Source organism: Cornus florida, unplaced genomic scaffold (assembly GCF_030987335.1).
Source record: "Cornus florida cultivar Cherokee Brave unplaced genomic scaffold, ASM3098733v1 CherokeeBrave_3.0.0_Hap2_Chr05, whole genome shotgun sequence".
Lineage (NCBI taxonomy): Eukaryota > Viridiplantae > Streptophyta > Magnoliopsida > Cornales > Cornaceae > Cornus > Cornus florida.
The window spans coordinates 68,784,751-68,809,418 of NW_026775575.1; the positions used below are offsets into that span (position 1 = coordinate 68,784,751).

Below are 24,668 nucleotides of genomic sequence, written 5' to 3' on the forward strand. Positions count from 1 at the left end.
CAGATAATGCTTCCTCTGCTGCTTAGTCAAGTCACCCACAAGATCCTTATTATGATTTTCAGGATGCCCAGAATCTATTTGAATTCTAGGCCAAAAAAAGTCAAAATCACTATTTGGTCAGAGTTACTATTTGCTACAATACCAAGTCAATATTACTATTTGCTACAGTACTGTCGGCAGATCACTATTTCTACAGTCACCCGACAAAATACTATTCATCTACAGTGCCGTCGCTGTTAGCGCAAAAGGACAGGAACAGTAACATCTACAGTAAAACCTCAGTCAGAAAAGTCAGAAGCATCTTTCAAAGTCAAAAGTTACGTCGTAGATTCCAGAAAGATGTCTCCAACAGTCATCCAATAGTGCAGGAACCCAGCTATAAAGAGAGAAGCCAGTCCATCAGATAAGCAGGCTTCATTTAGAGGGAACTCAGGCTTCAGTTTTCATATTATCAGTCTTCATTTGTAATATTCATATTTTTCTATCTTCGTTGTATTACATCTCCAGTATGCTCTATATAACCATCTACCAGTAATATATCAATTTGTAAGTTATTTTCAAGTTATTTTCATTATATTCTGTTGTAATTATCTTTCATTAATATCAGTTAATTTCAGTCAATTTATTTTATTGTATTTCAGTCAATTTATTTTAAGTTAATCTATTTATATTCCTTGTCTATTTCTAATCTGTTTGTCTCAGTTACAGCATCCTATTAATTGATTCTCATTTTGTAGTACTCTATCTTCTTCCTGTGAGTCCAGATCCAAACAATAAGTCCTAGATTTAAACAGTAAGACCCAGGGAAGGGCCGAAGCGGTGCGGCATGAGTAGATGAGCACGTGGATAGGATATAGATACCATTTTGAGAGAAACATGACCATAGTATGTTTTAACCAGCCAACGAGATTAGTTTGAGTCCATCAATGATGAATTATATTATGTTTGTCTTAGTTACAACATCCTATTAATTGATTATCATCTTGTAGTACTCTATCTTCTTTTTGTGAGTCCAGATCCAAACAGTAAGTCCTAGATCCAAACAGTAAGACCCAGGGAAGGGCCTGAGCGGTGCGGCATGAGTGGATGAGTGCATGGATAGGATATAGATACCACTTTGAGAGAAACATGACCATAGTATGTTTTAACCAGCCAACGAGATTAGTTAAAGTCCATCAATAATGAATAGGTTATTTAGATCTTCCTCTTCAATAAGCTCTAGATCCAGAGCTAGTACTAGTCTACCTCTTCTAATTCCAAACATAGTCAATGAAGAAGAGTATCGAATTGAAGATACTAATTTAGACTTTAGTGATTGGAATATTCCTAGAGTTCCAACTAAAGAATTCTACAAAACCAGTTTCTTTAAGTTTACCTTTCTTAGTGATTACACAGTCAAAGCCATTAAGAAATATATAAAAGGTCATACCCTACTGATTGAGAGCAATACTCCTGATGCTAATATTCAAATCAAGAAAACTATTGCTTGGAAAGATATTTCACGACCCAATGAATGGATTCTTGAGAATGAGAATCACCCAGTCAAAATAAATAATGATATTAATAATCTTGATAGAGTGCATGAATTTCTTGACGAAACAGTCAGAATAAGCTTTGATGAATGTGAAAACCTAAAAAGCAGATTTTGGTTTGGAATAACTTGATTTTTGAAGCAGAAACTACAAGACCATTTTTTTGGATGATAGCAAGAAACGTTTTTAAATGTTTCCAGTGTTCATCAATTGACTTTGAAAAGAGGAGAATGTCATCAATATAAACAATGGAAAAACAATTATCCTTATTTATTTAATAAGGATAAACATAACTTTTTTTATATTTTATTTTATTTATTAAGTTAACTTGAATTGGGAAAAGGAATAGGGTTATTATTTAGCCTATAAAAAGGGGTTAGAAAGATATCACGTAATATATTCTAGAGAGAGAATGAGGAAGAGGAAGGAAGGAGAAGAAAACCCTTTAGAGAGGAAGATCAAGGAAGAAAAAGTTTAACTTTTGATCCGAAAGTTTAAGGTAAAATATTCTTCTACCTCTCTCCCTTAGATTTGTGTTTTTATACATGCCTAGGAAAATTCCATGATTTATTAAACACATAAAATTAAATAATTATGCATGTTTTATTGTATTAGAACATAAGTTTTATGAAATTGGTTCATAGTTGTTCTTGTAGTATGAATGGTTAAATTCATGGATATGATTTGATTTCTTTTATAAATTTTTACATGTTTAAATTATGTAATTTTCATATCTGTGGATTGATGGAACGTAGAAATATGCCTAGGATTCCTAAAATAAATAAGGAATGAATTCACAGTAAAATTCTCGGTTGAATCGCGTAAATAGGGTTTGAGTCGTCGATACAGTGCTTGTAACGACTCACTCTACCACATGGTATGATATTGTTCACTTTGGGTCTCGGCCAACACGATTTTGCTCTTCGGATTCACCCCAAAAGGCATCATACTAATTAGAAATGACACACTTACATATAAGCACTTCACCTTTCCTCTACCCAGGCGATATAGGACTTGTGCACCCGTAGTTCTCCAGTGTGGTAGCCTGACAGTGTCTCTCGCACTCGTCCACGGCACACCCGTCCACAGGGTCATCACAATCCACCCCCCTTGGAGGCCCGACGTCCTCGTCGGCACACTTCGCTCGAAAACACGGGGATATCAAAAACAATAAGGCAATAAGAAGAATAAAAACAATTATTTTGCTAAAGAAATTCCATTAATAAAATAAAACATTTCTTTACAAAAATTAAAATTTATAAATATAAATTTCTATAATACAACTCGGGAATCCTGTATATCAAGGACCCCTAAACCAAAGCTACTAATCCATCAGTTTATATATAAATAAATTATTAGCTAACTATTAAATGTCAACACTACTTATAAGTAAATGAGATTTTGTAACGACTCACTCTATCACATGGTATGATATTGTCCGCTTTGGGTCTGAGCCCGCACGGTTTTGCTCTTGGGCTTCACCCTAAAAGGTCTCATACTAATTAGAGATGACGCACTTACATATAAGCACTTCACCTTTCCTCTACCTAGGCGATGTGGGACTTGTGCACCCGTAGCTCGCCAGTGTGGTAGCCTGACAGTGTCTCTCGCACCCGCCCATGGCACACTCGTCCATAGGGTCATCACAATCCACCCCTCGTGGAGGCCCGACGTCCTCATCGGCACACTTCTGGCTGGGTCAGGCGTTGATACCATTTGTAACGACTCACTTTACCACATGGTATGATATTGTCCACTTTGGGTCTGAGCCCGCACGGTTTTGCTCTTGGACTTCACCCCAAAAGGCCTCATACCAATTGGAGATGACACACTTACATATAAGCACTTAACCTTTCCTCTACCTAGGTGATGTGGGACTTGTGCACCCGTAGCTCGCCAATGTGGTAGCCTGACAGTGTCTCTCGAACCCGCCCACGACACACCCGTCCACAGGGTCATCACAATATATCCAGACCCAAAGTAAAACCGTGCGGGCTTAGACCCAAAGCGGACAATATCATACCATGTGGTAGAGTGAGTCTTTACAAATAGTATCAGAGCCTGACCCAGCCGGAAGTGTGCCGACGAGGACGTCGGGCCTCCAAGGGGGTGGATTGTGATGACCCTATGGGCGGGTGTGCCGTGGGCGGGTGCGGGAGACACTGTCAGGCTACCACACTGGTGAGTTACGGGTACACATTCCCATATTGCATAGGTAGAGGAAAGGTAAAGTACTTATATGTAAGTGTGTCATCTCCAATTGGTATGAGACCTTTTGGGGTGAAACCCAAGAGCAAAACCGTATGCGCTCAGGCCCAAAGCGGACAATATCATACCATGTGATGGAGTGGGTCGTTACAGTGCTTGAGCCTTGGGGACCAAGCTCGAGCCTGTAAGGAAAAACTCGAGCAATTGGATGTAAAGCTCGAGCCTAAAAAGGAAAGCTCGAGCAATTGAGTGAAAAGCTCGAGCCTGAAGTAGGATGCTCGAGCTTTGGACAGGGTGCTTGAGCATTTAGGACAAAAGCTCGAACATTACCCGAAAAAGTTTCATAAATAGCGTAAGGTTACTTCTTTTTAATTTTGAAGGGTCCTGAACATCAAATAGGGACTTAAGTTTGGGTTTAAATAGACTCGATCATAATGATGTTTGCTATTTGAATGTTTTAAACAAACAAATGGATTTAATCTTTTAATTTGTTCTAGCAATTGAGATTAAATGTGTAGGATGAATTGGATATGGAGAATGCTTATTCGACGGTATATTAAAATATCATCATGTATAAGATTCGGTTTGTGTAGGATATATGATATAGGAAACTTAAATAAATAAAAAGTCATTCCTATTTTGTGATAACTTGATATCATATTATCATGGTTATTTCTGGATTGTTTGATATATTTCCGTAATTGTTACATCAATTATTGGATTGTGTGGTTTAATACACCGGTATGGGACGGTGGCATTTTAGGGACGGATTAACCACATAAGTTAAATCCTACCTATTTTTGTATAAGGGAATGAATTAACTAAAATGTTAAGTCTTACTTATATTCAAGTCAGGTCAGTTGAACAAGTTGAATGACTTTTAGAGGATTATTTGTAGAGGATTAATTATATTGGATTATATATATATATATATATATATAATTATGGTGCCATGATATGAGTTTGAATTTCAGGATCAGTGGTTAGGGCGCGTATATCGCCAGGGATATGTAGCTGGATATAGTGTAATTGTGTGCCCTGGTAGGTCTAGGTACTCGTGCCTACTATATGTGCGTTTTGCATGATGTTTACTATTCAGGTTAAGACAACCCTATAGTCTAGTGAGGTTCCTTTAGTGTATATTTATATATATATACGGACTACTAGTTATTGTTAGATTGACGAGGATGTATACGTGTATCAAAACTCTGCTTGGACTGTAGTAGAGTAGAACTTGTTTATGTCCTTGACTCACCATTATTTTTCAGGTGTTCGTCAAGAGTAGAAGTTGTTCATGTTGAGCAGAGATCAGTCTGCTTCACTCTTCCGGATTTTTTTCTAATAGGAGTTTCTTTTGACGTTTTAGTTTTCTGATATAGACAGTTATTGCTCTCACTTGTTCTATTTTTGGATTTTTCTAGGGGTCCGCACAGTATGGATTTCTGAGTTGTATTAGTGTAGGATTAATTGTATCAAAATGATTTTATTATTAATGAAAATTTATTAAGAGGGTTTTTATTAGATTATTTTTTTAGTTTTCTTTCAGTATTTTTATTTATTCTTATTTATGCTCTTGTATTCTGTGTTCGATTATTGCCGATTTGTTTTTGATATCCTCGGGTATTTGGACGTAGGCCTGACCAACCCGTATTCTGAAATCCGAGGTTATTATAGTTGGTATCAGAGCACTCCAGGTTCAAGTGTCCTTAGGAGTATCTTTCGTTATGTGACTTCCGTGTTGTGTCTCTTAAAACTTAGTACCTGTATTAGGATTCGTTGTACTCTATTTACGGTTCGTTAGGAGGAGCTAATGTCAATTATATTCTATAATTACAGAATGGTTGGCACTCGGAAAAGGATGAGGTCCAAGATGAAAGCGATAAAGACCCAAAGGAGTAAAGGAGTACGTTATCAATTTCTTGCCAGAAGGCAGAATTTGAGATCGAAGGTTTAATTCCGGGTTGACGTTACTTTAAAAGTATAAGCCAAGAAAGGATTTAGGTGTACATAATAGGTCACCGCATATCGGGGCTAACACGACTTCAGTTGATCTCAAAAAGGAGAAAAGCGAGGAGTAGGAGCCCAAAAAGGATCCTAATGGAGGAGATTTCTGCATATCCAAGAAAGAGGGTACTAAATCTTAAAGATGGAAGATCACGCGAGGGTGATCTTATTTGCTGGTAGTATAGCGAATGATATTAGTAGAATTGGGGTTGATTAATCTACAACTAATTAAACTTTCTTATCATCTCTAAAAGAAATATATAAGAAGTACTCTTCAGGAGTTTAGAGATTTGATGGAGTTTTTATCAGAACGAAACGTATGATTTTGTATCACGTTCAAGAGAATATGTGGATTATGTTGTGAAGTTTTAATTTGCTTTATAAAGTCAAGTTAGACAGTTTATATTTCGCGTATAGGGAGGATGAGGGTTAAGCTCTTAGTATTTGCTTATGCAACCATATGTTGCTTTTAAGCTATGTTTAAAGGATATGTATCGAGGTTAGATGATTACCTACAAAACTATAAAAGGAAATTGTGAAACAATCTAGTAAGATTGATTTCAAAGGAGACTTTCTTTTCTAGAAAGAACGATATCTTAAGTATGAGTGTATTTTGTGCTATTGTATTTGTCATACGTGTTTTATTTTCGTTGATTATTCTGGTTAATGGTATGTGGTTTAGTTAGGGACACAAGTATGTGATCAGCCAATATTGTTTTTAATAATATGGAGTAATAAAGTTATTTACGCTAGATATATGAGCATGCGGTCGTAGGATTTGGTAAATACACATAAATCTAGCCAATCTATTGGACCTGGACATACGTCATTATGGTATGTTATTTAGGATGGAATAGTTAAACCATCACTACAAGTTAAATAATCTAGTACGATTAGTTTAATGTACTTTACGCTATGTTTAGATTCATATCATATTACAACGTCATGATAAGAGGGTTGAAAATGTTTTGGTATACGTAAGGTGGTGGTAAATAAAGATTACAGTAACACCACGATGATTTATTAGAGGTGCCGGATTTGCTGAACATCTTTTTGGAAATTTCAGAAGTTGTTACCAAGTCGGAAAGAGGATTTAGTGCTGGTTTAGGTACTGATTGGAATGACACGGAGTGAGGTTTATAGGCTAAATAAATCTTCATCAGTTAATTCTTAATCAAGAATTTCTTCACGAGGGTGTGTCATTAGGAGGAGTTGCAGGTGTTGCACATGGAGGAGGAAACCAAGTTTCTTCATTTACATAAATAATATGGAATTTTTTTTTTTTTTTAGGTCACAATTTGCAACAAATGGTTGTTGCTAGGAAATTGATGACTTATTTGGAAGATGGAGAGATTCTATATTCTTTTGAAGTTAGATGAGAAATCAGATTGATACTAACTTGTCTTAAAGAAGCAGGTGTGTCAAAGACAAGATGGTGAGACCAAACACCTATATAAATGATGAAGAGGTGTACGGTGTGTATGGAATAGTCATAGTTTGCTGACTTTTGTAGAGTTAAAATGATAGTTGACTTTTAATGAATAAAATTACAGTTGACTTTTATGATTGGTAAGTCTATCACAGATCAATGATGTATGGATTCGGTTGCAGAGTTTGCTTTTGAAGATGCTCCAATTTAACCAATGGGTACAGACGAAAGCTGGTGGTACTGAACCAACGGTACTTTCTGCAGACAAATTGGATGGAGGATGCAAGGACTGAGTTTCATAACTTTTAGCCCTTTATTCATCCTGGTGGAAACATGATGATTCAAGGTATGAAGCAGATGTTTAGAGGACAGGTAGGACGATGGATTGATGAGGGCTGAAAAGAGCGTATTTAAACTCCTTTAGCTTAGGCATTCTAGTACCTTTATCTATCTTACTTTACCGTTTTAGATTGATTTCGTATTATTTCCATTTTCATGCACTTATCCCGAAAATAAGCTAACTCAGCCAAAAAAGAGCTTAATTGAAGCAATTCTGGGATTAAACAAATATAGGAGCAAAGTGGAGAAAGAAAGAAGCAAATGAAGCCAAAGTTGGGAAGCAGTAAAGTTCGATCGATCCAAGTCTAGGGTTCGATCAATCGAACAATAATCGATCTCAGCACCTCAAGATAGATCCAAGTCTTAACCCAAAATCAAAAAGTCCAAAGTTCGATCAATCCAACACCACCCTTCGATCGATCGAACACTTTTGTCCTTATTTAAATGATTGATCCTATCCACAGCTGTACCACCCACTAACCACTTTTTTCCTTTTCCCAAAAATATCTCCCAAAATATCTCGGATTTGTCTTTCCCCAAAAAGCTCAACCAGTTGGATTGATCCAGCCTAAGTTCGATGGATCTCAGCCAGTTCGATTGATCCAAGTCCAAGGTTTGATCGATCGAACTTCCTCCAGTACGAAAAAGTTAAATTTCCATCTCATTGAAAGTTGTCCTTTATCCAATCATTAAGGTATATTGTGTGCACGACCCCAGCTCATTTTTGGGTGTCATTTGACCTACCTATATAAGGATAAGGATTGCTTTTTATAAAGAAGAGAATATCATTCTCATATTACAACTTTAGAAACTATTCTTAGTGTAGAAGAAAGGAGGAGGAGGCTAGAGACACCATTGGAGTTCTTCATCAACAAGGAGCAGATTTCTTCCATGGAGTTAGCCCTTGAGGGTTGGAGCAACATCACCATGAGTTGCTAGACATTCTCTTGGGGCTAGAGTTAGCCCAAAGTATGCTTTCTATATCTTAATCTTGTGTATTATTGAGGGATTAGTGTTGTAATTAATGTTTTGACACTTTGATATATATAGATCTTATTTATTCAATGATTTATGTGGTTTAATGCTTCCAATTGATCATTTTATTAAGGGATTAGATGTTCATGTGCTTGTCTTTAGATTTTGTGATATTGATGCATGTCTATGTATATTGATGCTATAAATTTAGAGATTGTCAAAACATAGTGATTAATGGAATGCTCTTGTGATTTTTTTAATAGTTCATACTTATTCCTTGATGGATTGTGCCTCTCCCCTAGTTCACTTTCATGCTAGTAGTGTAGATGTAGTGTAGTTATAGTGTAGTGTTAAATGGGAGGATAATCCATGCTTGTTGTTTGATAATCCAAGCTTTTGAATGCAAGTCGCATATGTCTCTAACCTTGTGTTGAATTTAGATTGTGAGCTTAATGATAGAATTAATGACTTGTTTTGATCTATTGTGCATTTCACACGTTGTTTAGACAGTATATGCTTCATTGCTTAGATATATTGTGCCTTTCATATGATGTTTAGACAATACATTCTTAACTAGTCATCCTTGCTTGTTAAATCAACCAAACACACACACACACCAATATTACAACACACATTACCCTCATTAATCACTTGTCAATGGTATAGAAAAGCATTGCTTGGTGGTGACCTCTAAACCTCAAGATCTCTCTCTCTCTTATTTACTCTTTGTTACATTCAATTGCTTAGTTTAATTTAGTTGCTCTCTAATCAACCAACCAATCAATTGTTTGATCACTCGACCTACTAGCCCTAATAGCGATTCCACAATCTTGTTCGATCCTCATAATCCCTTGGGATGATCCCTATTCGCCCTAGCTATATTTATAGTGAAAGGTAGTAGTGGCTTCTATAAATGTAAAACTTGGCCCTCGCTAAAATGCACACTCTTAAGCTTATAATAGGACGACGAACCACCCGCCAGTTTTTGGTGCCGTTGCAGGGGATTAATTGATTTGATTAGGCAACGTCGTATTTGTGGAATCAATTAGGATTAGTACTCTTTTGATTGTGTCTTTACTTTATTTTTATTTTTCTTTTTGGTTACTTATTGTGTTGTTCTTACTTAACTAGGTGCATTGTTGGAGAGGAAGGAAGCAAAGGAGCATTCAAGCAAGCAAATAAAGTAAAAAAGCTAAAAATTCTAAAAATTTGCTAAGCTAAGCTTTAAATTTGGAGTTGAAGTGCTAAAAGACCTTTGTGAGACTTTCTTTACTCAATTCCTTAGTTAAATCATCGGCCCGCGTGGAGGCTTGTTCTTAATTGTTCTTGCATCATTGTTGTTAAAGCATGGGAGTATGGATTAAGTGTTTGTGGAAGAAGTCTAATTGCATTGTTGTGAAGGCATAGTGTTTGTCATTCTTTGTGCTTGTTGTGTTTTACATTGTGCATGCATGGACGTCGTTCATTGAGACTAACTCTTGTCCCTTTAGATTTGTATCTTGAATCCATTGTTAGAAATCCTAGGGGAAGAGGAAGTTCAAATAAAACCAATCTATCAATGGATGACCATAATGATGGTCATGTTGAGGACCTTGGTCACATAGACCAACAAGGTATCCTTCATCCCAATGTACACAACGAGAACATACGAGTACCATTAGGCATGCCTAGGCCATACATTCACCAACCACCACAACAACAAGGCCAAGCTCTATATGGAATGCCAAGGCCAATGTATGGTCCACAACCTCCCATCATCAATCAAGGAATTCAAAACCAAGGTGTTCATGTTGCACCTCAAGTAGCTAATCCATCTCTTGCTTTAAGAGACCATTATGTGCCTAATGAGTATAATGCACCTACATGTATCCAATTGCCTCCTTTCAGAGCACATCATTATGAAATTAATCCACAAACCATTCAAATGCTTCCTAACTATCATGGACTTCCAAGTAAAGAACCTTACAAGCATTTGGATGAGTTTCTTGAAGTATGTTCCACCGTAAAATATACGAACATGCCGAAAAAGGTTTTAAGACTCAAACTTTTTCCATTCACCTTAAAAGACAAGGCAAAGTATTGGTTTAACAATCTTAGGCCTTTTTTAATCACTTGAAGAAGTACTATCCGGTTTCAAAGACCAATGCCATAAGAACCTCAATTCGAGAATTTTCACATGAGGATGGAGAAACATTTCATGAGGCATGGGAATGCTTCAATGAATTGCTTAGGAAGTGTCCACATCATGACATGCCCAAATGATAATTAGTTTAATATTTCTTTGAGAGCTTATCGGATAATTATAACAGTATGTTTGATGCTTCCATTGGTGGCTCATACATCGATAGGCATGAGGATGACATGTGGTGTCTTTATGAGAGCATGAGTGAAAATTCTTTGCATAGAACACTATCATCCAAGAATGACAGAAATTCACGAGGTAGGAAGAGTGTTGGCTTACATCAAGTCGACCATTCAAATGAAATAGCCGCCGAAATGAAGTCTTTAGCTCAAAGGTTTGATTAATTTTTTATTAACCAAAACTCGGCGAACCAAGTATCTTCCTTCCCTAACCATTCTCATCGTGCATCAAATGAAACATGTATGACTTGTTCTAGTGTTCTTCATTCTACTTCTCATTGTCCTCACAGACAAGTGCAAAATGAACCGAATGAAGAAGTCAATGCGGCTTTTATGAACTAAGGGAACAATCCTTATGGTACTCACTATAATCCAAGTTGGAGGAATCATCCGAATTTCTCTTGGAAAAACCAAGGAGAGGGCTCAAACCCTTCCCAAGGCGGTTTTCAAGGGAAGTACATTCCACCTCCACTTCAAACCCAAGGATCTCAAGGTTATAAACCTTATCAATCACAAGGGAATCAATTTGCTAATTCTCATTTTCCCAACCAATCTTATTCCCAAGGAAACACTAGAAGTCCCGCCTTTGAAGAAAAAGTTTTGAACGCTTTGGGCTAACACTCAATTGCTTCATTCTCACTCTCAATCTATTGCGAAGCTAGAAACCCAAGTAGGGCAAATAGCAAGCACTCTCAATGTAAGAGAGAAGAGAAAGATGCCTATAAATGCCCCACCTAAGCAACAATGTGTTGTGGAAACTCATTCCTCATCGGAAGGCCACACCATTGAACATGTTAATGCGGTGACTACCTTGCGGAGTGGTAGGGTTGTGGACAATCAAGTAGAAATGTCCAATGAAGAGAGTGAACCGGTGCAATCTCAAGTTGTCACCCGTCCCGTTTCACATCCCATTCCTCCTTCATTGCATGTACATGATCTTATGAATGAGAAATCTTCAAAATGTGATTTGAAAAGTGGTTTTGAAAATGATTCATTGAAAAAAATCTTGAAAAATATGTTTGAAAAAGAAGGTTTGAAAAATGAGGTTGAAAATGTTTTGTTGAAAAATGATTTGGAACACAATTATTTAAAAATTTCTTGTGTTGAAGAGAGTTCAAAAGAAAATTCTGAAAAAATGTTTGAACCAAAAGTTCCATTTCTGGATGCCTTAAAAGGATCCATTTCAAAAGACAAGCAAAAAGCAAAAACCAATGAAATTACGGAAATATTTAGGCAAGTGAAAGTCAATCTTCCACTATTGGATGCAATCAAGCAAATTTCGGCTTATGCTAAATTCTTGAAAGACTTGTGCACCCAAAAGCGAAAGAACAAGAGCCAAGCACCAAGAAAAGTGATTTTGACCGAATAAGTCAGCTCAATTTTGCAACATAACACTCTTCCAAAGTTTAACGACCCCGGTTCACCCACTACATCATGCATTATTGGTGATTATATCATTAATCGGGCGCTTCTTGACTTAGGAGCAAGTGTTAACCTTCTTCCATACTCGGTTTATGTCAAATTGGGCGTAGGGGAATTGAAACCGACGTCGGTAGTTTTGCAACTTGCCGACCGATCCATTAAGAAGCCTAGGGGTATAATTGAGGATGTATTGATTAAGACTGACAAATTCATCTTTCCCGTTGATTTCGTTGTCATAAACACGGAACCGGTCCCCAATCCTAAGAGCCAAATTCTCGTTATCCTTGGCCGTCCTTTCTTGGCAACCGCCAATGCCAACATCAATTGTAGGACGGGGATAATGAAGATCTCATTTGGCCACATGAAGGTGAAGTTGAATATCTTTAATCCCACACCTAATTCATTTAATCAATTTGAAGGAGAGGTTAATGTTGTAGATGAATGTCATGATCTTCAATGTCCAGGAAATGAGCTTTTGTGTAAAACCAAAACTTCTAAAAGATTATCTTCAACCTTGCATTCTAAAAATCTTGTTTCAAATTCTTGCTTTAAAAGGGCATGGAAGCCCAAAGGTTGTAATTGTATAGACAAAGGATCAAAAGCTCCTTTTAAGCTTAATCCAATAAGTTCTTCAAAGAACCATTTGTTGGGTGGAGTTCAAAGCATCTATCACCCCAACAAGGAGGGGTTGCATTATAAGATCTTTGATCCGAGCTAAAAGAACCCAATGTCTTGCTAGAGACGTTAAAGACTAGCAAAAGCATTCGTAGGGTGTCAAAACCCTATTCCTCCCTCATTTCTATCTTTCATTTCATTTCTTGCGAAGTCTAGATACTTGTTTTTGGTTCTCATATGCATTGAAAAGAACTTTGGTGAGGATTGCATGAGCTTTCATGTCATTATTGAGCATTCTGCATAGTTCGATCGATCTCAAACCTAAGTTCAATCGATCGAACTCCATTCTGCATCCAACACTTAGAAAAATTTTCTACCTGCAGAAATCTGCATCCAAATCACTTCTCTGTCTCATCGTTCGAACTAACTGTTAGATCGATCAGGAGACCTTCGATCGATTCAACTTTCAAGTTCGATTGATCTCATAACTCAACACTTAGAAAAATTTTGAGCCTGCATCAACCTGCATATTTCACCTCTCTGTCCGATCGATCGAAACATTCCAAGATCGATCTGAAAGTTCTTCGATCGATCTAACTTCCAAGTTCGATCGATCTTCAAGTTCCAACACTTAGTCAATTTTTTGAGCCAAAAACCTGTATATTTTTGCTCTCTGTCTGATCGATCGAACTTTTGTTTTGATCGATCTCAGTTCTTCATTTTATTATTTTGACTTTGTTTTGACTTTTCAAATTTTCAAAAATCCAAAAATATTTTCATTTTTATTTTATTTTATTTTCATTTTATTTTATTTTTCAAAAAGTTTTCAAAAATTCAAAAATATTTTAATTTATTTAGTTTTTAATTATTATTGTTTATTTAATTTATTTTTAAAAAAAAATAAAAAATATTTTATTCTATTTTATTTTACTTTATTTTACAATTTTTAAATTTAATTCCAATTTTCAATTTTTAATTTTGCATTTTTCAAAAATTTCAAAAATTCAAAAATACTTTGAAGAGAGTTCATCAAAGTTCAATCGATCTCAGTTGAAGTTCGATCGATCGAACTCTATCGAGAATGTTTTTAAAAATAGAATCGAGGGTTTTCTCGATACCTTAGATCGATCTCACATTCTCTGCAAACCCTAACCCCCTTCTCCGTCGCCATTGTGCCATCACATCTCCCACCTCCGATGAACTTTCCGGCGAGCATCTAAGCATCAATCTCTTTCTCCCTTCTCGGATTCATCTTCACTCTTCTACATCTCCACTTCTCTCATCGTTTGAGGTAAGATCCGAGAATGTCCCTCATGATTTAAGCTTTAATCTTATGCATACATGCTTTATATGTTGAATACATGTTATATACATGACAAAATCCTCCATTGTTAAAGCTTGAAGCATTTGTGTCTATATATGTATTTATATGTATATATATTTTTGATGATTTGATTCGATTTGGGAGGATAGGCCACGATTGGGTGATGGAATTGATTGATGTGTTATATTGATGGGCCCACGAACACGTTTGTGTGGGGCCCGTGCTTCCAAAGTCACAGATCTGTGACCTTTGAGTTTTCATCGTCGCACAGTTCGATCGATCGAACTTGTATCTCAGATCGATCTTAAGAGATCGATCGAACTTATGTCTCCGATCGATCGAAGGTGTGAGATCAATCTCACTTATTTTCGGTCGATCCAACTTTTGTGATTGATCTCACTTCTTTTTATGATCGATCGAACTTCATAGATCTCACACACACACTTCATTCATCATATCTTATGTTCATGTTATCTCATATATACCCAATGCCTGTGATATTCCACATTAGATGCATTTCATACTTACATTGTTTAGCATGTTTCATATCCTGCCTCTTGCATAGATTCATGTCATATTTGTTTTGTCTATTTTACTTGACATACATGTTTCTATATCGTGCTTAAAATTTCTTATTCTAGCACTACCTCCCATTGCAAGTTTTCCTTTTTCTTTTTGCAGGCCATGGTTAAGAGGAAGACCGTTGCCAACAGGCAACACGGGCCCCACCGACACATTAGACCATGTATAGAGGAGCAAGCAGAGCCCTCTTATGCACAGGAGGAGCCAGCACAGGCTACCTCACCATCTCATGAGGCTGAGGATGACCATATACCATCCACCTCTGCGGCTCATCCTGCATTTACACCATCACCATCTCCACCGCATACTGGAGCTGAGCATTCACCTATACCAGCTTCACCAGCTCATCTAGAGCATGATAGGGCGCCTCGATATATGCATATGAAGGTCGACCATGAGTCAGTGTTTGACACGGCCTTTTTCTCTAGATCGGTGCTGACCCGATCCGCTTACCATGACATCATTCTGAGGGGCTTGGCCGCTATTCTTGCCCCCGTCACAGAGCTGGTCTACCCACGGTTGTTCTACCAAAACCTTCGGCCATCCCCACGTACCACAGCAGAGCTGGTCACTTCTGTAGATGGCCATCAGATCACCATCACAGTGGACTTTCTAGCCCGCTCTTGCCGCTATCCACACAGATGCCCTCCAGAGCTTCAGGAGACATATCTGAGACTATTCAGGCCTTCCTACGCCAACATGGAGGTATTTCTCACAGGTCACCATGTCGGTGGTGAGACCTTCGCCACCTGGACATTCCTTCCAGACGACCTATGGTTCACTGATTCCGTGCTCTTCCAGAATATTTAGATGGCCAGGTAAAAGATTCAGCGGAGAGGGGATTATCTGACAGCCCTCTACGTATTCTACATAGGCCATTGGGTATCTGTTCCAGCGCTCATCTAGAGCGTGATGAGGAAGCTTTATGACGAGTACATCAGCAAGGAGAAGCCCAGACGGGCTAAGTCTCTCCCCTTCGGCCACCTCATCACCCAAATTCTCATAGACCAGCGCTACCTTATTCATCTTCGGGAGCACCCCGAGAGAGGTTCCTGTCACTTCCTGAAGAAGGACTAGAACAAGAGCTATCGAGCCATCATTACATGCCTGCAGGACCATGCAGTAGTGGCTACAGCGGAGTTAGAGGAGGAGGAGGCACAGGCAGAGGCACAGGCAGCAGCAGAGGCAGCAGTAGCAGATCCCGCAGCAGACGACGCACCAGTCGATCCAGTTGCCGAGCATATAGATATTGACTTAGAGCGCCCTGTAGATAATACGGAGCAGTACTCTCCAGTTGGGTCGCCCATTCACGACCAAGAGCTGACTTAGGAGTTTTCTTCTGACTCTTCTATGCCTGAGGCTCCAGATCTGACCCCCGGCTTTAGAGTACGCCTGCAGACTCTTGAGGATGCTATTGTTGCCATCCGAGCTGATCTCACAGCCCACTGAGCTGATTTTGCTGTCTTCCGCACGGATGTCGCGACCTTGTTCTGAGATCTATCCAGAGATATCCGCGGAGCCCGACCTGTTCGTCCTACCTCATCCTCTTGAGTTCCCAGTTCCTTCTATCTTATGATCCCTCTCTCCTATTGATACTTTATTTTTGTCACTGTACAACACTATTATTTTTATAGCCGGTCTGTCGGCTTTGATATTTTTGTTGTACCTACACTTTATCTATTTTATATATCTATTTTTGCTATGGATGTCATATGATTCTATTCTTATATCTGTATGTTTGACTCCATCAGGTGTATCACAGTGACTTTAATGAGAGAGTGCTACCCAATTTTTGGGACTACCCTTATACCTCTCTCATTTCTTTATCTATTTATCCCATTTACACTTGCATGTCCACTGTGCACTAATTATCCCATTTTGTTATCTGATGAGCTTATCCAAGTGCCAATATTCAGTGCCACAGTTCATCACAAGTTTGGGGGAGCCATGCCACCCACTTCGGATACTTCAGTCCCGATCATTTTATGCCTTAGTTGCACTGGTATACTCTTTCCTTTGTTCTCTTTGCACATTGAGGACATTGTGCCATTTAAGTTTGGGGGGAATGGTGCTTTACAGTGTTAGTTAGTTTTAAATTCAAAATTTTAAGCATGACTTGTGTAATTAAGGGATATTTCTATGATTAGTCTATATCTAGCTATGATTTTGATCTTTTGAGGACTATATTGCTTAGAATTTAAAAATTACATGACTTGAGAGTCCAATACTCCTTGTATGCCTTGTGAAAACCATTTATGAGTAAATTTTTTGAAAGATTGATATCTTGCTTGCATTTGTGGTCCACATCATTTTGATTTTGTGATTGTTTTGAGATTCATTCTAGGATTCTACACTAGCACAGACGCACACTAGCATTCATTTGTGGGGTACATGCTTTGTTGATTATTGAATTGGTTATATCCCAATTGGGATAGTAGTGCATTGAAAGCTTTCATTCTTGATAAAGGTGGATAACAACCTCTTTTCACTAAATAGCCGGGATTCTAGCCTCATCAAGCATTGAACTTCTCGCGCCGAAAGGTGGAGAGCCCAAACTCTAGGTTAATAATTGAATTTGCTTACAAAAAAAAAAAGTTGAAAAAGTAATAAAAAAGTGAGGACTTCTCCCAAAAGGTGAGAAGTGGGAAATGATTAGATGGTTATTGTTTTGATTTGTAGCCTAGTTGATGAGCTTGTAAGTTTGTAGGGGTGTTTGAACACCTAATGCCCTAAAGCCGTCTGGTTTGGGAGTCATTGACCTAACGCTCGACCTCATGAATCACTAGAAAGCTTAATAGATCAATACATTGTACCATGGTTCCATCTTTGATCCTATAAAAAATAATAATAATAATAAAAAAATCGAGTGAAAAGAATTAGCGCACCTAGAGTAATAATGCTTTAATAAAAGGTCCACTTTTTGTCTTGATGATCGGTACTAGATTTGTGTGCTAGTTTGAGGGTAAGGATGTGATTAATTCTTTAGTTGGCTTAGATAGCAACACATTTGATGCCGGTCCACTCAAAAGGATTCTAGAGTTGTTTTGATTTGTATGATTATTTTTTTGATGTGTGGAGGACCATACTTGCTTGCTTGATGTTGAGATTTTGAGAGATTACTTGGAAATGTTTGAAAAATTGCATATTTAAGGTAGTTTTCTTCCAATGCTTGTTTGCAATATTGGTACCTCTTTTGAAAGAATGAGCTTAATGTTTGTGGGTACCATTTCTAGAAACCCTCACGAGACTTCACTCGTCCACTAGGGGTAACCTAGGGGTTTAAAAGGCTTGTTGCATATGCTAAATGCAATCGTGTTCCCTACGAAAGTGGCATTATCCATTTATTGTTTTTGAGTTCATACTTGTATAGTTGTTCATTTCATTCCTTTACTTTCTAGTTCATTGCTAGGGACTAGCAATATTTAGTTTGGGGGTGTGATGAGCGCTGAAAAGTGCGTATTTAAACCCTTTAAGCTTAGGCATTCTAGTACCTTTATCTATTTTACTTTACCGTTTTAGATTGATTTCGTATTATTTTCATTTTCAAGCACTTATCCCGAAAATAAGCTAACTTAGCCAAATAAGAGCTTAATTGAAGCAATTCTGGGATTAAACAAAGATAGGAGTAAAGTGGAGAAAGAAAGAAGCAAATGAAACCAAAGTTGGGAAGCAGCAAAGTTCGATCGATCCAAGTCTAAGGTTCGATCGATCGAACAATGATCGATCTCAGCCCCTCAAGATAGATCTAAGCCTTAACCCAAAACCAAAAAGTCCAAAGTACGATCGATCCAACACCACCCTTCGATCGATCGAACACTTTTGTTCTTATTCAAATGATTGATCCTATCCATAGCTGTACCACCCACTAACCACTTTTGTCCTTTTCCCAAAAATATATCCCAAAATATCTCAGATTTGTCTTTTCCCAAAAAGTTCAACTAGTTGGATTGATCCAGCCTAAGTTCGATGGATCTCAGCCAGTCCGATCGATCTAAGTCCAAGGTTCGATCGATCGAACTTCTTCCAGTGCGAAAAAGTTAAATTTCCATCTCATTGAAAGTTGCCCTTTATCCAATCATTAGGGTATATTGTGTGCACGACCCCAGCTTATTTTTGGGTGTCATTTGACCTACCTATATAAGGATAAGGATTGTTTTTTACAAAGAAGATAATATCATTCTCATATCACAACTTTAGAGGCTATTCTTAGTGTAGAAGAAAGAAGGAGGAGGCTAGAGACACCATTGGAGTTCTTCATCAACAAGTAGCAGATTTTTTTCATGGAGTTAGCCCTTGAGGGTTGGAGCAACATCACCATGAGTGGCTAGACATCCTCTTGGGGCAAGAGTTAGCCCCAAGCATGCTTTCTATATCTTAATCTTGTGTATTATTGAGGGATTAATGTTGTAATTAATGTTTTGACACTTTGATATATATAGATCTTGTTTATTCAATGATTTATGTGGTTTAATGTTTCCAATTGATCATTTTATTCTATCCATATGTCTATGTATGCTAGAATAGATGTTCATGTGCTTGTCTTTAGATTTTGTGATATTGATGCATTTCTATGTGTATTGATGCTATAGATTTAGAGATTGTCAAAACATAGTGCTTAATGGAATGCTCTTGTGATTTTCTTGATGGTTCATACTTATCCATTGATGGATTGTGCCTCTCCCCTAGTTTACTTTCATGCTAGTAGTGTAGATGTAGTGTAGTTGTAGTGTAGTGTTAAATGGGAGGACAATCCATGCTTGTTGTTTGATAATCCAAGCTTTTGAATGCAAGTAGCATATGTCTTTAACCTTGTGTTGAATTTGGATTGTGAGCTTAATGAAAGGATTAATGACTTGTTTTGATCTATTGTGCCTTTCACATGCTGTTTAGACAATATATGCTTCATTACTTGGATATATTGTGCCTTTCATATGATGTTTAGACAATACATACTTAACTAGTAATCCTTGCTTGTTGAATCAACCAAACACACACATACACACACACCAATATTGCAACACACATTACCCTCATTAATCACTTGTCAATGGTATAGAAAAGCATTGCTTGGTGGTGACTTCTAAACCCCAAGATCTCTCTCTCTCTCTTATTTTCTCTTTGTTACATTCAATTGCTTAGTTTAATTTAGTTGCTCTCTAATCAACCAACCAACCAATTATTTGATCACTTGACTTACTAGCCTTAATAGCGATTCCACGACCTTGTTCGATCCTCACAATCCCTTGGGACGATCCCTACTCGCCCTAGCTATATTTATAGTGAAAGGTAGTAGTGGCTTCTATAAATGTAAAACTTGGCCCTCGCTAAAATGTACACTCTTAGGCTTATGGTAGGACGACGAACCACCCGCCAGGGATATAGTGATTTTGTCTTAAAATCTAATATTTATTAGATAGTCGAGATGGACCATCCGAGATCACTAGATCCTTGCAGCCATTTCCTATACTAAAGTGGAAATAAGAAAGCATTTTACAGATTTACTTGAGGGATTGTTGATTTTTCATAACGATTAGGATTCTGGATGGGATATTGGTTGACTGATAAATTAGGTTAGCTTAATTGTTGTTTATTTCGACCTAGTAGGACTTCAGTTCATCTGAATAGAACGGATCATGAGACGGTTTAGATGGATTACAGTGGTGATTCACACTTTGTATCAAGTTCCGTCTATTGGAAGCGAAGGTGGAAATGGATACTCTCAATAACCGATAAGATATTTAAATCTTTCGATTAGTTGTTGAGTTATTAAATGAATTTATAGCATGTGAAATAATAACACTTGCTATTATTAAGGTAGTTGAGAAGTTCAACTTTGAATATCGGAGCTGACCCCTGGAGACGGTGTTACCTTACTCAGATAGAGTTTAAGGTACTAGAAAATGATTTAGTAGTTTCTGTAAATAGTAATATGACGGTCAGGCGACTGGGATGGAAAGTTTATAATTTTTCTTGTTGCGCTCAGACGGTTAGAAGGTACATCATGACATTAAATGTCGATTTTGGTGAACAGGTATGGATAGGGACGTATATATAATTGCCTTAAGTGCAACATCTACTAGAAAGGTGGAAAGTTGATTATCAGATATCGTATCTTTAGCCATTTCCTATAACGAATATGGAAATAGGACTAAACAGGAGTGGACGGTCAGTGGGAATTATCAACATTGATTTGGAATTTTAATTTTTCCATATGGAATATGAGTGTGGGTTGAGAAAGTTCACTTAAGGACATTAATTGGAGTGATACTCATTTTAGAACTTCATAGTAGTTCTATAGTTCAGTGATAGTGGTGTTATAGCATATGGATATCCATTATAGTAGATGCAAAGTGTTATTTTGAAGGAGCTTTATAAAGATTTTGGAACAGCAACTTTACTTCATATCTATAGACGGAGGAATTAATCGAGAGATTAAATTAAACCATAAAGGATACGTTTGAGGCGTATATCCTAGGTTTCGATGGACAGCAACTTTGCTTCATATCTATAGTGGATGCAAAGTGCTATTTCGAATGGGCTTTATAAAGATTTTGGAACAGCAACTTTGCTTTATATCTATAGACGGAGGAATTAATCGAGAGATTAAATTAGACCATAAAGAATATGTTTGAGGCCTATATCCTAAGTTTCTATGGACAGTTGGAAATGTTTACTTCACTTATCAAAATTTTGTCTGTGATATTATTGGCACAAGGAGGTTAGTGTGACAACTTTGGAGGTTTTGTATCTTTCACAATGCAGACCTCTTATTTGTTGGTTTGAAATGAAAGTAAGGGTTGCGTAATCAGACTTTGCCTTCATTTAAAAATATGTCAGAGAGAAATACTCCCCATTGTAATGGACTGCACGCGGTTTGGAAGCGGCAGTGGGATGTTGTAAATAGTTGCACTCATATATTAAAGTTTTCTATCAGGGAGTAGTTTGTCGTTATGTCTTTTATATAGGAAGTAAGGCGATTTTTGGAGAAAGGTCAATTTTACTTATTTCATTGACTTTTGGAGGATTGTATTTATCAATTGAAGCAGTCGCCTTTGGATTAGCGTTACCATATTATTAGCGCTGGGTGCATAGGATTTTTGTGTGTATATTCTATGGCATTTAGAGGGAATAGATCATTACCCTTGTCATATTGGGAGGATTATGTTGTGGTTTGATACAACCTATGACTTGTGTGAGTATTGTGTTTCTTAAATATAGGAACCATGTATGTTACTTGGTATATTGGAGTTAAGTGGAGTCATCATAGTGAGGTTGCTATACTTAGAAATAGGAGGATGTTTTTCGCTTACAGTTTCCAAACATAAAGGAAAAAAGTAAGGGCGAATTCTAAAGACGGAATTCCTTTTGTTAGGGGGGAAGAATATAATACCACTAATTTTAAAAGGATAGTCTTAGTATTTATGTATTTGTTTTAATTACATTTTTAATTATTTTATTGATTATTTGACTAATTGCTTATGTGTGTAATTGAATTAAGTGTTACTTAATTATTTGGATTATGTGTCTATGTGTTATTTGTTTAATTAGATTATGTGTTTAAATGGTGTTTTAATTGATTAAATGTTTTGTTTTGTTTTATTTTATTTGTAATTAATTGTAAATGAAATGTTTTGTTTTATGTTATTTTATTTTATTTTATTTTATGATTATGGTTAGTAGTAATGTGCCAACCAATTAGGTCCCATGGACTACTTGGATAGGAGGTTTGATGGGTATGGATAGTTACCCATGGATAGTTGTATATATATAGATATATATGTATATACATATATAAAAGGAAAAGTAATTTATTAATTACTTTTATAGTAACTTTAGTATTAGTATTTAATCTGATATATATATTTTATATATTTTTATATAATAAAGATATACATAGATTTTATACGTATCATGTTTTGAGTTACCTTTTACTATTATGGTAACTTAAGTATTATTAGATAATCTACTAATAAATAATGGGATGTATATAATTTATTTATTTAATAAGGATAAACATAAATTATATACGTATTATATTTTACGTTACTATTTTATATATATATATATATTTTTTTATTAAGTTAACTTGGATTGGAAAAAGGAATATGGTTATTATTTAGCTTATAATAATTATAGATTTGTAAAAAGGGGTTAGAAAGATATCACGTAATATATTTTAGAGAGAGAGTTAGAGAGAGAAGGAGGAAGAAGAACAGGAAGGAAGAAGGAGAAAACCCTTTAGAGAGAAAGATTAAGGAATAAGAAGTTTAACTTTTGATCCGAAAATTTAAGGCAAGTTCTTCTTCTATCTCTCTCCCTCATATTTGTGTTTCTATACATGCCTAGGAAAATTTCAGGATTTATTAAACACATATGATTAAATTATTATGCACGTTTTATTGGATTAGAACATATGTTTTATGAAATTGGTTCATAGTTGTTCTTGTAGTATGAATGGTTAAATTCATGGATATGATTTGATTTCTTTTATGAATTTTTATATGTTTAAACTATGTAATTTTCATATCTGTGGATTGATGGAATGTAGAAACATGCTTAGGATTCCTGAAACAAATAAAGAATGAATTCACAATAAAATTCTGGGTTGAATCACGTAAACAGGGTTTGAATCATCGATACAGTGCTCGAGTCTTGGGGACCAAGCTCGGGCCATGTAAGAAAAAGCTCGAGCCTGTAAGGAAAAGCTCGAGTAATTGGATGTAAGGCTCGAGCCTGAGAAGGAAAGTTTGAACAATTGAGTGAAAAGCTCGAGCTTGAAGTAGGGTGCTCGAGCTTTGGACAGGGTGCTCAACCATTTAGGACAAAAGATCGAGAATTACCTAGAGAAGTTTCGTAAACATCGTAAGGTTATTTCTTTTTTATTTTGAAGGGTCATGAACATCAAATAGGGACTTAGGTTTGGGTTTAAATAAATTTAAATAGACTCGATCATAATGATGTTTGTTATTTGAATGTTTTAAACAAACGAATGGATTTAATCTTTTAATTTGTTCTAGCAATTGAGATTAAATGTGTAGGATGAATTGGATATGGAGAATACTTATTCGACGGTATATTAAAATATCATCATGTATAAGATTCGGTTTGTGTAGGATATATGATACAGGAAACTTAAATAAATAAAAAGTCATTTTTATTTTGTGATAACTTGATATCATATTATCAAGGTTTTTTTTAGATTGTTTGATTTATTTTCGTAATTGTTACATCAATTATTGGATTGTGTGATTTAATGCATCGGTATGGGACGGTGGCATTTTAGGGACGAATTAACCATATAAGTTAAGTCCTACCTATTTTTGTATAAGGGAATGGATTAACTAAAATGTTAAGTCTTACTCATATTCAAGTCAGGTCAGTTGAACAAGTTGAATGATTTTTAGAGGATTATTTGTAGAGGATTAATTATACTGGATTATATATATCTATATATATATATAATTATGGTGTCATGATATGAGCTTGAGTCTCAGGATTAGTGGTTAGGGCGCGTATATCGTCAGGGATGTGTAGCTGGATATAGTGTAGTTGTGTGCCCTGGTAGGTCTAGGTACTCGTGTCTACTATATGTGCGTTTTGCATGATGCCTACTATTCAGATTGAGGCAACCCTATAGTCTAATGAGGTTCCTTTAGTGTGTATGTATGTATGTATATATATATATATATATATATGTATATATATATATATATGTATATATATATACATACGGATTACTAGTTATTGTTGGATTGACTAGGATATATACGTGTATCAAATCTCTATTTGGACTGTAGTAGAGTAGAACTTGTTTGTGGGTTTAACCCACCATTATTTTTCAGGTGTTCGTCAGGAGTAGAGGTTGTTCGTGCTGAGA

At 36.5% G+C, this 24,668-nt stretch overlaps 1 pseudogene; it reads right to left on the reverse strand.

Moving 5' to 3' along the window:
• Positions 1-10,640: 10,640 nt before the first annotated feature.
• On the reverse strand, positions 10,641-10,739 carry LOC132310605 (small nucleolar RNA R71; annotated as a pseudogene).
• Positions 10,740-24,668: the final 13,929 nt, after the last annotated feature.